Source organism: Triticum urartu, chromosome 2A (assembly GCF_056163025.1).
Source record: "Triticum urartu cultivar PI428250 chromosome 2A, HENAU_Tu73, whole genome shotgun sequence".
NCBI lineage: Eukaryota > Viridiplantae > Streptophyta > Magnoliopsida > Poales > Poaceae > Triticum > Triticum urartu.
Window position 1 is genome coordinate 536,058,221 of NC_141874.1, and position 14,933 is coordinate 536,073,153.

Here is a 14,933-nt window from a genome sequence, read left to right on the forward strand (position 1 = left end):
ACCTAAACCAAGGCTATCATTAGTGCTATAGCCCCCACCAAAAAGAGCTGCAAATAATCCAGGGATTAAGAACCAAATCATGATAGCCGGTATGACTCAACGTGAAGCTTCTTAAATTTTCCTCTTTAGCCTTGCATCGACTTGATTTTGGCTTGCATCTCGTAGGTTTCGTCTTGCTTCTCGTGGATTTCAGCTTGCGTCGCAATAATTTGGTCTTTCTTCTCCTGTGCATCTAGCAATGCATCACCTAGCTTCCCTCTCAGTGATGGAAAGTAAAATAGTCAAGCCGTTGGCTTACATAAACCATTACGAGATGGACCCATATCCACGTGCTGCAGCTGTGAGCCTGTGACCTTCCTGCGTGTGTGAATTTTTTTGAGAAACGATCTATATCTAATTGCAAACATAAAAAGGGATTTGGGTTCTACCTTGCTTTTTTTGGCCACCACAAGCAAAGAAGTCTCTCTTGGGATTTATTTTTTGTGTGTGTTCGATGTTTTTTGAACAAGCGAATACTTCTAGCTGCAAAGCAGCACCAGTGTCGGAATTGGGGCAACATTAGCGACAGAGCCGTTGCTGCATCAAGATGACTCGCCCGTGTGCGTACAACTCGGTGGCGGGCTTGAGCCGAGCCGACGGGAGCGTAGGGAACGTGGCGAGATGACCATCGAGAACGACCATTCCAGTGCCGTCGACCGCTGCGGACTCGCGCGTGGGGTAGCATCCGCTTTCGCACCATCACATGCCTCCAGTTTTGGCCACATTGGGGCTCGCCGGTGGAAGATATGGCATTTGTGACAGTAGCGGTGGCGACGACAAATCTAGGAAAATCTGGCGTCGGCGACGGAGTAGAAGGTGGGACGGCATCGGCGTGTCGCGCGGGCTGCCCATCCGTCTCCTACTTTTAGTCGAGGGATGCACTCTGGACCAAATATGGTCATGTGAGGATGATTTTTAGGGAGTGTCATTTTTTTAGTAAAGTTTTTTTTTTGAAACTCGGCAAAAGATTTGCCATTTTTATTGAATAAGAAAGAAGGTTTAGAGTTTGTGGCCAACGGCCAAATTACAAAGCATCAATCTCGCGGCATTGAATTACACAAATGCTTCGCTCCAGCGAGACACCACAGATTACACTCTTCTTTGATCCTAGCAACAATAACACCAACCGGCACCGCCAAGTTGCGGAAGACCCTTACGTTCCGTTCCTTCCAAATTTCCCACGAAACGAGTAGCATGAGGGAGATGAGTGGCTTTCTGGACTGCGTCTTCCTGGTCGCGTTGAGGCTCCATCAATCTTTAACGGAATTCATGTGACCCCACTCCACGAGGTTCACGTCATGAAGGCCAAGCCAAACCTTGATCAAAGCCCAAATCTAGCTGTGTATCTGCATTGAAAGAGAAGGTGTCCCGCTGATTCTTGGACTTGTTTACAAATGGGGCAAAGCTTGCAATTAGGCCATCCCTATCGCTGCAACCGGCCTGCCGGCCAAACCCTGTTGTTGATGACAAGCCAAGCGAAAAACTTGCATTTTGGACGAGCCCAATTCTTCCAGACCATTTGCACGAGTTCCGTGTCAACTAAGCCCCTGAACTGGACCTCATATGCCGATGCAGCGGAGTATTGGCCATCATTCGTTAGCTTCCAGGAGATGGTATCCATTCTCTCCGGGTTGAGATGAATGGGGGAGAGCTTTTCCCATAGATTGACGAACTCAGTTAGATGATGAACGGAGATGCCCGCACTGATGTTAATTTGGGAGACCCAAAAGTCATTGTGTATCGCATTTTGGACCGAGCAGTTCTTTCTTCTAGACAGCAAGAATATGCGGGGAGCAATATCTTTGGGCCTCAGCCCCCAAGCCAGGCAGACTCCTAGAAAGAAGCACGAAGGCCATCACCAATCTCCACTTTGGTAGCAGCCGCAAAGATGTCGCGGTCAGCACTGTCACATGGGTTCCCCGACCCCACCCAAGGCTTCATCGGATCCATCCATTCAAACCACAACCATCGAATACGGAAGGCAGTGGCAAACTTTTTCAGATTTAAGATACCAAGGCCTCCTTGGAGCTTGGATCTGCACACTTTATCCCAGTTAATCTTGCATTTGTCTCCAGTGACCTTGTCGCACCCCGCCCAAAGGTAAGCCCGCCTTAGAGCATCAATCTTGTTCAAAATTTCGACCGGAAGATTCAACGCCGTCATGTAGTAAATGGCAATGGCAGTAAGGACAGATTTAACCAACACAACCCTTCCAGGTGAAGCAACATGTTTTCCCATCCCAGGGGCAAGTTGGGCAGCAATCTTATCCTCAAGTGGTTGAAAGTGGATCTGACTCAGCCTCTTGACCGACAGAGGGAGACCAAGATATTAGAGAATCTGTTAACTAGTGCTTAACTCCCTAAAACTTATTTCCCTCCTCAAATATAGGTTTTAGGGATCTGCTATAGATGCCCTAAGGTTCAACGTAAAATATTATTACTAATTATGACGACAAGACTACAATCCGGACTTCCGGAGAGAGTATAGTACAAGCATGTCCATCATATATAACTTGCGTATAAAATTGGCTTATGGTGGTGTTTGATCGTGCATGCTCCATTACCAGCACAACATGGCTCATGGCTGTCGCGTTCTGACCGCAAGCTTAGCCTGCTGATCACATCACGGTGCTATCTTTTGGGTTTGGCTAGACCCAGACTACGACGCGAGTGGCTTGGGGTCATGCAAAGTGTGTCTCAGACTTTCAGTCACTCGTTAGTTGCGGGCTCTTATTTCAACTTTGAGTTGCGCACACGAGTCACCGTTGTTCGGCACCACAGTGAGCACTTTGCGCACCCGTGTGATCGAGACTTTTTTGTTTGAAACTTACGCGCCACTCATACGTTGTTAGCAATTCTTTTCTTGCAATTTTTTTGAAATGATTTCTTGCAAATTTATTATATTCTTGTAAAATTTAGCTCGCGCCTTCACAAAAAAAAAGGAAAGCCCAGCTGGTAAAGGCAACCCTGATTCAGGAAGTGTCGACAAATTGAGGCGCTAGCAGAAACTTGTACGGGTGTTCAAGATCACGGCTCTATCTTGCAACTGCTGGTTGACAGATAGCAACTACTTTGGATAGAAAAATCCTACAGACTATGCAGAAAAAAAGATACTGCATTGATGCAATGGTTCTCTGAATTTACATCATGTCTGCTCTTAGTTTGTTGATTGGGTGAGCGAGATTACTAAAACATGATGCGCACGCGCATGGATATACGTCTCGTCTTCTCTTTAGCAGGGTTGGCTGAGTGAGACGGTGACCTGGGTGGAGCGTGTGCCACTACGTGCACCTGTCTCATGCCCCGCTATGAACCTAGACTAGCACCGCCGATAGGCGATAGCTCATCGTCCCACTACGTGCGGCCGTACGCGACGCGCCCATCATTCCGCCGTTGAAAGGGTGGAAGCCGACCCTGGGCCGGGCGACTGGCGTGATGCGCTGCTGTCGGTTCGTCACTCGGCGCCGCGGTCCGGTGAGGACGTGAGGTGCGTGCGGTGAGATTTGAAGACTCCCGGCCATGGAGATTTCCGGCCGTGTTGGAGGTCACACGAATCCTGGGCACGGGCGAGGTCTCTGTCGAAGCATGGGCGGCCAAAGCCGGCGGTGTGACAAGTCGCACTGCGGCTTTTCCTGGAGAGCATCTGTGCAGTGGGTGTAGCCTGGCGGTAGGCTTGTAGCGTACTGGTAGTATCTTGGATGGAAGAAATCATGTAAGGTGGGGCCGAAAGAAATCTTGTTTAGGCCAACTACACCGCGCGATCCCATTCTGTCCAGCCCGTCCATTTAGAGTAAAACAGACAAACGAGGCGGCCCAGCGCGTGACGGCCCGGACCCATCTGGTCCGTTTTGTGTCCGTGCCGATCCATTTCGAGCGCAAACTTGCGCCGGGTTTGGGTCGCGGCGGACACCAAACGGACGCGCGCTTCCTCCGCGTCCGGGCCGCGTGGCAGGCGGTCACCTACCTTCCACCCGCCCACATCAATGCGCATGTGCGGGCGGCCCCGCTGTCATCCGCCCAGGTGAGGGGTCGCGATCCTTCTTAAATGAAAACCGTGGACCGGTCGTCGTCCACACTGCCCCACGCCACCCCGCGGCCACTACAAGAAATATGTCAACTTATGACCTTCTCTTAGTGACCCCAGCTGAATTGGTCGTAAATTCACGGCCATTTCGTTTGGAAGGGCTCAAACCCTGAAATTGCTTACACCAAATGGTCACAAAGCAGACAAGAGGCGTCAATGACCTTATTTCTACCTGACTAGTGGCTGGGGCGCCACCTGGTGGCGCCTCTTAAGGCAGGATTGTGCGCACTAATCAAGTTGTCGTAGCCGTGTTTGTTAACGTGACTATATGACAATAGACTCAGTTTAGCGAGAAGACAAGCAGCCCAGATGATACAACAACAATTGAAATACATGTAAACTTTCAATTGGCAAACATAGTAAATCTAATTTTAGCATCGGAAACCTGGAAAGACAGCATGAGTACATTGACATGTAGCAGAAATAAACTCACAATGGATATTCATCTCACATCTTAATACAAGTACTATCAAATCATATGTCCATATCATAGCATAATGAATGTGCAGAAATGTATATTCATCTACAGACAGGTGGCATGCAACAACAAACCATTGGACTGAGAAAAGAGATGCAAGTCAACACAGCAAATGAACAGGAGCCATGATGTTGATAAACATAACAGGAACCTTCAATGTTTCAGAAAAGAGAATAGTGCATGATCAGAAACACAATACTTCTTGATCCATCATAAGTTGATCTTCCTCAAGTGTCTCGCTGAGATTGATCAACTTTTAGTCATTCATCTTTTGGTAATGATTCCAGATGTCAATTTGAACTATTAAAACACAGGGATGAAAGACTGAATGTTACAAGCAGACCAACTCAGCAGCTCTACTGAAGATAGAAGGCATAAATATGTGAGATACATAGGTGGTAGTGATCAAAGACTGAATGTTACAAGCAGACCAACGCAACAGCTCTACTAAAGATAGAATACACAAATATGTGAGATACATAGGTGGTACCTTGAACTGCTCGACAGACGAAAGTGAGGAAAGAAATCTGTAAAGCCCATTAACTTTGGCCCGGAAGCATCAGAATGCGTTATGACATGCTTGCTACCTCCTATGAGGAATGATTGTACAAAAAAATTCAGACTGATTAACCAAAAAAAGTAGGTCATTTGTTGGAGAGAGAGAGAGAGAGAGAGAGAGGACTGGTTCTTCTGTTCGATGACTTTCATTATAAACTGAGCTATGTCAGGCCACCTGGGGGAACTACATATTTGCTGCATCAAATATTTATGGTTTTCAGAGTGTGATAATACATGGATTCATCAGGAAATACATAAATACTACTTCAATGTATATATGGTGCATTACAACTATATAAGAATTAGGCTTGGATTCTCCTTATTCTTATCCACCTCGGCAATTTGGGATTACGATAAAATCACGGGGTTTTCGGAAAATAAAACAAAACAAGCCCAGTAAGAAAGAAACCATAAGAATTCTAGCTTACAAGACAATCGAGCACTTCCGTCAACAATTAGACATAACAATAAGTCCTCAACTTTTTACCCTCTACAAAATTAACCACGGAACGCGCGCACGCGTGCGTGCGTGTCTGGAAAGAGAGGCAACACAAAAGAAATTCTTGGAAGAACCTACTAAGCTATAGCAATATTCAGACTGAGTAAAGCTACCATCACTGGACTTGGCATGTTCAAATGATCTAGCCGAGTAAAGAAGCCATTTTTAAAATATGCAATAGAGGTAACTCAATGGACTAAGGAAAACGTATCCCGCAAATGAATGGGATGCTCAATCTATATTTACCACACATATATGTTAGAATTTAATATGACAGCACATAGCTTCAACCGTATTTACACTGCAGTTGTCGTATATATATGCATGAAAAATAATTTTTACAATATGCAATACAAGGAACTCAATGGATTAAAAAAATTGTATCGTCCTAATCTAAGAAAAATAATGAGGTGCTCAATCTTGATTCACCACACATATATGTTACAGCTTAATATTGCAGTAAAGCTTCAACCGTATTTATGCTACAGTTGTTGTGTATATAAGCATGAAAATAAATTTTGAAATACCTTGTCTCTTTATTGTCCATACATATATCTAGGTTCACCAGACATACACTATCCACTTAATTATTAAGTACTTTACTTATGGTCTGATTTATTGCTTTATTTAGTCAAATGTACAGCAAGCAATTGGTCATGTATAGATGAAATTAAATTCACCTTTTCTACATCAATTTGTACATCTACAAAAAGTAAACTTTCATGAGACAATGCTTGTCTGCTAGGTACGACCTGTAGCTTGCCGTGATAAGCTCTACCCGATCGTTCTTCTTGACGCAATATTCCTACATATTCAAGGAGGATGCTTATGAGAATTCTGAGAAAATAATCGAAAAAAATGTGGCTAAAACCTGACATCACAAAATTGCAAGAGAGGATAGCCATGGCTGAAACCTATTGATCAGCTTGTTCCTTTGATCTGAGTCTGAAACAAGGATCATTATATGAACTTTGCAGCAGTTGTCATAATATGATAGTACCACTAAGGCCCATGAAGATCATACCTTCCCATTCTATTATCTTCATGCTGAGAAAGCACACTTTCTGTCAGCTATAGCGGTACGCCGCGCCGGTGAATATGCCCATGAACGCAGCCACTGATTATGGTGGTACTGTTAACAGTAACAAATATTGAGAAGGTAGAATGAAAACCAATAAGCCCATGCTTATTGCGATGTAACTACTTAGTACATTTCTGACTTACAATCAATGTAATACAACCTGAACAAAATCCTAGTATAAATCAACACAACGTGAACAAAAAGCACATATAGTTGCCAAGGATCCATGATATACAGAGCTATAACCAAGTTTTGAGTAGTTTGCATGTCAAATCTGTACAACTTAACACGTTACAAATCCCACAACTCTACAGTACATCTTGAAGGTAATATCTATCTCTGTTTAAGTATTCTAAAGTACTGCCAAAAGATGCACTATTCTGGTTCACTTTAGGAAATCAAGATGAATTCGACCAGTCAAGAAATCTCTGTATTCTCGTTCATCAACCTTGTGGCCAGCACCTTCCTTGTTCCAATCGCAAGTGTTTATTCATGTACTTCCACACTATATATGTTTGTTTTATAGCCCTAGATCAATTTCTCCATGAGCAAGAACACATGCAAATCTAGCCAAAGCTAGCCAACAGAGGAAGGTCGATTGATTTCTTCAGTAGCTTGTCGTGAACTTTTGTCATAGACTGATAATCAAAGGCTACCACCCAGTTAAGAGAGATCTGCTGAGACAACAGTAGCTATCAACCAAGCCGATCTCCACGTACATGCCTTTGTCAAGACTACAGCAAGCCCGGCACCTTGTGTACGGGCTGGTGTGACCTGCTACCTTCGTGTGCTTTCGGCTAGGTGCGAGTTGATCATGCGTTTGTTGATACACCCCGTCCCCAACTGTGATGATGCGTGCGTCTCCTTCCCCTGGCTAGATGGGAGCTCTGCCTATTGGCTTGCCTTGCCTTGCATACACAAAAATCATCTACTCCAATCACGCTTATTGCAAAAACTAATTCCTCTACTCCAATCGGGCTTTTTGCTTCTATGAATCCTTGTTTTCGTGTATTGAATCGCAAGATCAGAAACTTAAAGAACAAATCAAAGTCTAGGAGTCTAAATTCAAAATTCCAAATTGAGGAGGGCTAACCTTAACAGCAGAACTTGTGGAAAGTCCTGTAGATTCCAAATTGACGAGGACTAACCCGGCGACCTCGCGCTCGCGGTCCTGATGTAGCTCTGCATCTCCCGCTCCTTCATGATGCGGCCTGGATGTCCGCGTCCAGCGCCTCCTGCAGCTCCTTCACAAGCCCGTCCACCACTGCCTTTGATCCGCACCCGTGTGCTCCGAAGGCTGGACCGCTGGAGGGGGTGGAGCTCGCAGCCGGAGTTGAAGAGGGCACGAGCGCGGGTGAGGGCGGCGGCGGCGGCAACCCTAGCTGGGAGATCCGGCAAAGAAATCAACCGGCCACCCATCCTGCTTGCCCCCTTGGCCCCCATCCCTCTGCAGCCGCCCCCGGAGGAAGAGGCGGAGGTGAGAAACGAGGAGAGGAGCAGAGGTTGCTTCGTGGGGAAGAGAAAACAGGGGAGGTGTTATCTGGTTGATCTTCTTTTTTTCCCAGCTATCTGTTTTTCTTCCTCGCCCGTCCCTAACGCCCACGTGGCATAGCTCCTCACTCGACCCTTGCGCGACCGTTAATGGTTTCAATTACGACCAATATAAATGGTCATGAGGTTGTATATTTCTGTCATTCCCAAAATTCCCAAAAAAATTGGGCTTTCTTTACTATTTAAATCATTGCCTCATGACAATATTCAACTCTATTTGACTGGTAAATCTTCCTCGGCAAATTTTCAAAATTTTTGTTCAGCTCGAACTGTTGTGAAGGAAGTACTGGCTAGGCATATCCTAATGAGCTGAATTTTTGCCACATCTTCTATATTCTCAAATTATAGCTCTTCACAAAATTTGAGCCCCATCTAACAATACATGTGAGTGTGGCTTCAACATTTATATTTCTGTCCAGTGTGGTATGTTGCAAAGCAAGTGTCACCTAGGCTCCTTCATTTGAGACGCAAATTTTTCAAGATAGTGCCCTTAGTAGATGATCATCCTCGGCCAAAACTCAGGCTCATTGGCCATGTGCGCTTTCCGTACCACTAATCAAACACTTGGGTGTTAATTCATGTTTGAGCTTGGTTCAATATCCTCGTGAGATTCTTCTATTGCCTTCTTCTTCCTGACACCTATCAGGGGAGTGTCCAACCCACTAGACATGCCTAGGCCGTCCGGAACGTGTGGCAACACCACGGTCACGCGGTGACCACGCGCTAAGGAGCCAACCCACTAGACATGCCTAGGCCGCCCGGAACGTGTGGCAACACCACGGTCACGCGGTGACCACGCGCTAAGGAGTTGGGGCCCTGGGCCACCATCCAAACCTCAACGTATCGCCACCAAACCATATTTTTCTGATTAAATAGATACTTTTCTACCTAGAAATATTTTTTTGAAAAATAAAGAGCAAACTATGAGGCAGCTGCAGTTCAAATTTGTCCCGCTTCCTACTAAATCAGTAGAAATTGTCTTTTTCACCAGAGGTGGATAAAAACTTTTGGCACCCAACCATTTTGTCAATTATGCTTTAAACACGACCTAGTATTTTATAAAATTGATTTGGTCCAATTTTGCAACAAATATATGGTAGGTCCTTAAAAAAACTCATTTTGGCCACTCGAAAAATGGAAAATTGATTTTTCATCCAAAGAAAATGAAAACTTCCTTATGCAACATTGTTTGCCATTCCAATATGCACCCTTGTGCACAATATGAGATCATTTGAACAAACTATGCCATTAATGTGGCCATAAGATTGATCATTTGGCTTGAAAGCCATTGATCTCCATACGTGATAGCTCGTTTCTGAGAACACGTTTTTTAAAATAATTGCCTTATTACAAGTTTGTTATTTTTCCTAGGAACTTGACCATATATAATGACACAACGCGAAGGTTTCTCAATTTTTTGATTTTTTTTGAATTTTTTAAGCCCGTTTCAAAATGCGGTCAAAATGGCGGGAATAACCGTTCCTAGCTAGTGGTTGAATTTTAGATTTTTTTTGGTGTTTCTCTGATTAAATAGGTACTTATGTACTTAGAAATGATTTTTGGAAAAATATAAAGAGCAAACTACGAGGTAGCTACAGTTCAAATTTGACCCGCTTCCTATTGAATCGGCAGGAATTTGTCTTTTTCACGAGAGGTGGATTAAAACTTTTGACACCCAAACATTTGGTCAATTGTGCATTAAATATATCCTAGTATTTTGGAAAATTGATTTGGTACAATTTTAAAACAAATATATGGTAGGTCCTTCACAAAAAAACTCATTTTGGGCACTCGAAAAATGATTAAAAATAGCTAGAAAGATAAAAATGCTTGCAACTTTGCGATCATCCAAAAAATGTGATCTAACTTGAGAGAAAAATTTAGTTGTGCTGTTTTGCAAAATATTTTTGATAGCTGCTTCACAAACTACCCATAATTTTAGTACTTAGAAACTATTTTAAACCATAAATTTTCTGAGCCAATCAGGGCTCATCCCACGGATCACCCCCCTTAGCTGATCTGAATCGTCCGTTCTAGCCGATCTGAACCGTCCACCTCTCAGCAGCCTAATCCAAACATTAGCAGCCCGTGCCCGCCTCTCTCCCCCCCTCTCCGCCGCCTCTCTCTTCCCCCTTCTCCCCGATCCAGATCCAACCCAAGCGCCCCGTCCTCCGCCGCAGCCACGACGTCAGATCCCTCCGCCCGCTCGCGCCACCCACCTTCGGATCCCTCCGCCCGCTCGCGCCCTTGCCCCCTCTCCGCCTGCGGGGCCGCGCCCCTCGCGCTGCTCCCTGACGACGCGCCGAGGAGAGGGAGAGGAGATGGACGTGGTGAAGGCGGCGCAGTTGTCGGGGCGGACGCTGGAGAAGGTGATGATGCACCCGCTGGTGCTGCTCAGCATCGTCGACCACTACAACCGCGTCGCCCGCGACACCAGGAACCGCGTCGTCGGTGTGCTCCTTGGCACCTCCTCCCGCGGCGTCGTCGACGTCACCAACTCCTACGCCGGTAAGCGAACGACCGAACCCCCGCCTCTTCCCTGCTAGGGTTTGCGCCGTCCGGGTCCCCGGCCTGTTTCCGGGGGATCCGCGCCTCTGGCGGGGCCTAGGGTTCGCGGAACCCACCCTGGCTGTAGCTGCTGCTAGATCCGCTGGCGCGAAACCCTTGCGTGATTAGATCTGTAGAGCTATTTATTACGGTGGTGGCTTACTGAATTTGTGAATTGCGTCGGCGTGTGATCTTGCAATGCCGTTTGAGGAGGATGACAAGGACCCAAGGATCTGGTTCCTCGACCATAATTACCATGAGTCTATGTTCTCCATGTTCAAGAGGATCAACGGTATGTTGTTTTAGAATTACCATGGCTTGGACTTTCCACGTGTAGTTGTTTCTGTTGAATACTGATGAGTTGCTTCGGATGCAGCCAAGGAGCATGTCGTTGGCTGGTACAACACTGGTCCAAAACTGAAGGAGAAGGGCTTGGATGTTCATGCATTGTTTACCAAGTATGATTCTGCTCTACAACCATTGTTCCCCTGGATTTAGGTACGCATCGCACCGGCTCTTCCTTGCCGCCTCCCTGTTCTGGGCTAGCCTCCTCAGCGTCTTCATTTCGTCAATTACCAGAAATTGAGTTGCATGTCCAACACAACCACAGAAAGAAACACTAGCAGCACTACTGCCTATGCTTGATTTCTGCAGTAAACATGTTATCTGAAATTCTGTAATGACGTTAACTGATGTGATTTTGCGCACTTGATGTTTTATACTTGGAAGACAAATGAACTTGTTTTGGTTATATTTCTCCCTGTTAATTATGGGTGATTTCCTTCTTGCAAATTATATATGTTCTGTTTTGAGCTATCTCTCTTCCTGGTAATAAAAGTATGTGCATTGGTTGATATTTAGTATTCATATGTCTAGTTCACGATGATGGTCACTTGCCGCAGAGGCACTGATATTTTGGTGTCTAGATATTTGTTGTCGATAACTAAGCATGCAATGCTTGTATATACCCAGTTTTTACTGCCTAGTAGTGAGCACACCTAGCCCCAGTCACCTACTTCAATCAAAGAAACTAAGAATGTTCATAGTAATTTGAAATGTATCTCATGCTTGATGCTTATACACTTGCAGTTGAATGAGTGCTTCACATGATTATGGTACACTTGCAGTTGAATGAGTGCTTCACATGATTATGGTACACTTGCAGTTGAATGAGTGCTTCACATGATGCTTATACACTTGCAGTTGAATGATGCTTATACACTTGCAGTTGAATGTTCATAGTAGTGAGCTTCACATGATTATGGTACTATTAATTTGGTGCAGTTGAATGAGTGCTTGGTGTTGTTATTTTGTTAAATGAGCATTATTTTGTCTTATAATAGATTGATTTGCACTTAACCAATACGACGAGTGCGACGACGAGTCCGACCAGGGCGCACTGGCAGAGGAGGCCCAGGAGCTCGCCGCCCCTGATAGCGAGGGCGCGCCCGACTTGGATGGTGTCTGCCAAGGCCAACGCCAGTGAGGACGTCGTCCCGGAGTTTGTTGGGGACCTCATCCCATTTGACAAGGCGCGTGTCACTACGAGTGTGTCCCCATGGACGGCACGAGGTAATGTATCCTAGTACCTTCGTCTCGGATCGATTTGTCTCCTCTCTGTGTAGCTGAATGTTGTTCATGTGACTGTCTTGGCAGAAATAGTGAGGATGAAGAGGTGAATGGTGTTGATTGTTGAACTGAAAGCTTGATTTGGTCAGGTGGAGGGTGGCTTTGTGTAGAATGGGGAGGTGGGAGAAGAAGAACTCTGAAGGTAAACAATCTAACACTGCTGCTCACAATCTGAGGCTTGTTTATTTCTGCACTGAACTGAAGCTTGTGTTTACAAGTCAGGTTTTTTTTGTGGCATCCAGGGGCATAATGCTGGAGCTAGTAGGCAAGCTAGCACCCATGGATTCGTGAACTGGCTTGGATGTGTACTTGGTTGCCAGGGTTGGATGAGGACGACGGCAACAAGGTGAGACCATCGTGATCCACCCTCCCACATCCTTCTCGTGATTCCCTAACTGCTCAACATGTTGATCTGTTCTGAACATCTGAAACTTGCTGTGTGCAGGGTGATTAGTGATATTCAGTTTTTGTGTGTTTTCCACACACACACACACACACATGGTCTTTAAATCTCCTCTGCTGCTTACTGACAGTACTATGCACGTACAGTAGTTGAGTAGTAGTGTGTAGGGACTCTTGAGGAAAGTTTACGTATTTAAACATTATGCTTAAAAATAAAAAGTTGTAGTTCCCTTGTAGTAGTATGTTTATGAAGGGCTGCATGAAATGATTGTCCAGTACTTCAAATATTTGAATCGGGGTTAATGTAATCACTTGCTGCATCCAGTTTGATTGACCGGAGATGCTAATAGGAAAGCAAAGCAAATAGGAAAAGCATGTGCTGCTGCTTTTTCTTATCCTCTGCACACAAGTAAAGCAAAGCATCCTATTTTTATTTCTTCATTCATGATGCATAAAATTCTGGTATTGTGTTCATATAGCTAATCTGCTGCTGTTGTGCATAAAATTCCATGATCTTGAAGCAAGACCTACTTTCTGGTCCTGTAGTGTTTAAAACTGATAATTATGATGTAGTTGATAGGCCTTGATCTCAACCTCTCAAGTTTATGTTCCCTGGTGTGTAGTTAACTTGTCTGTCATTTTTATTGGCAAGCCTGTAATGAATTTATTAGAATTTTGCTCCTATTGCCGTGTACAGTATGAAGCAAAATGGTCTATATTACTGAGGATGTATAATGTACAAGTATAGAAACCATAAATTCAAGCTTCTGCTGTAGCATGCTCAATATATATTGTTATAGATTAGTGTTATACAAAAGGTTGAAACACCATGGTCTCAGTCATTTGTAGGAAGTAGAAACACTAAGGCTGACATACACTTTACTGTTTCATTCGTTTTTTCTAATTTAATTTTGTGGATAGTAAATTTGCAACTGTACGCCCTTTGTAAAAAAATTGCATTTTATGTTCCCATTCCCTGTAATGCTGAAGCATGGTTCTCTGATAATCTGCACCACTGAAAGGCTGATATCTTGTATAAATTTGGCTTTTGGCAGGTAATCCTTTTCCCTGCCACGTTCAGGTGCATCACTCTGATGCCCATGAAGGGTGAGATCTTGGTCGACACTATGGAGAAGACCCTGAAGCCTGGTGGGTTCCTCAAATCGGGACTGATAGAAACCGAAGGGCCACTCGAAGCTGTCAAAGGGCACTTGTAGAGCTTGTGGTTGTGATTACACTTGTAGAGACTTGTAGAGCTTGTGGCTGTGATTGCCATTGTATCTAAGTTATATGATGTAACAAACTTATTTTGGCTGTGATTACCATTGTATTATTTGTGCTTTCTGTTTTTTCTGATTTGGATACATACGTACATGCTGAGATGTAAGCTGGAATAGCCATTTGCCCTTGTGGTGTCAAGCTTCTAAATGCATGATATGGAGGCCCAAAATAGACTGGATTGTAAAAGGGCCGAGGCTCAAAAAAGAAATGAATTATAGAAGGCCCTAGAAAATAAAATGGGCCAGGCCTATGAACCCAATAAAAAATTGATGAAAAAAAACACAAATAGGCTGAATTAATGGGCTCAGCCCATGTAAAACACCGAATCGGGCTGGGCTGAATTTTGTCAGCGACCTTTTCAATTGGTCGCAATTTTGTCACGTTAGATTGCCACGTCGGATCCTACGTGGCTAGGTAGACAGCCGGTGACCAAAATAAAAGGTCATGGGTTCAACGGCCTTCTGTTAAAGGTCACTAATTTTAGTTTATGACCGCCAGCTTTTGACCTTCTGTTTTTGGTCACAAAAAGGTCGCAAATGAAAAACTATGACCTTTCAGCAGCCAATAGTGAGGGTCATAAGTTAACATATTTCTTGTAGTGGGCCTCCTCGAAATCTGACAGCCCCAGTCCCAAACCCTAGCCAAGAACTCGTCGGCCGGCCGCCCGCAGCCATAGGGCTATGGAACTACGGCCGCAAAGGCAAGCACGACCGCGAGGCTGGCACCTCGTCCGGACGCCGCCGTGGCTCAGTGAAGAAGGAGAAGCCCGCGTCGCCATCGCCACC

General features: G+C 44.9%; 2 long non-coding RNA genes across 12 annotated transcripts; one reads left to right on the forward strand and one right to left on the reverse strand.

Annotated features, from left to right (window-relative positions):
* Positions 1-4,546: 4,546 nt before the first annotated feature.
* LOC125538522 (uncharacterized) lies at positions 4,547-8,314 on the reverse strand. 7 transcript variants are annotated; one of them, XR_007296386.2, is made up of 3 exons: positions 7,832-8,292; positions 5,091-6,789; positions 4,547-4,900 (listed from the first exon to the last, which is right to left on the reverse strand). It is a non-coding gene; the product is annotated as an uncharacterized LOC125538522 (long non-coding RNA). The 7 variants fall into 7 exon arrangements; XR_007296392.2 differs by having other exon boundaries at positions 4,547-4,959; XR_015616892.1 differs by having other exon boundaries at positions 4,547-6,462; positions 6,572-6,789; positions 7,832-8,291.
* Positions 8,315-10,382: 2,068 nt separating this feature from the next.
* Positions 10,383-14,211, forward strand: LOC125538523 (uncharacterized). Of its 5 annotated transcripts, XR_015616894.1 has the most exons (7): positions 10,383-10,797; positions 11,050-11,128; positions 11,213-11,334; positions 12,180-12,408; positions 12,555-12,607; positions 12,708-12,811; positions 13,923-14,211. It is a non-coding gene; the product is annotated as an uncharacterized LOC125538523 (long non-coding RNA). The 5 variants fall into 5 exon arrangements; XR_015616893.1 differs by having other exon boundaries at positions 10,383-11,128; XR_007296397.2 differs by having other exon boundaries at positions 10,384-11,128; positions 12,688-12,811.
* The last annotated feature ends 722 nt before the right edge of the window (positions 14,212-14,933 follow it).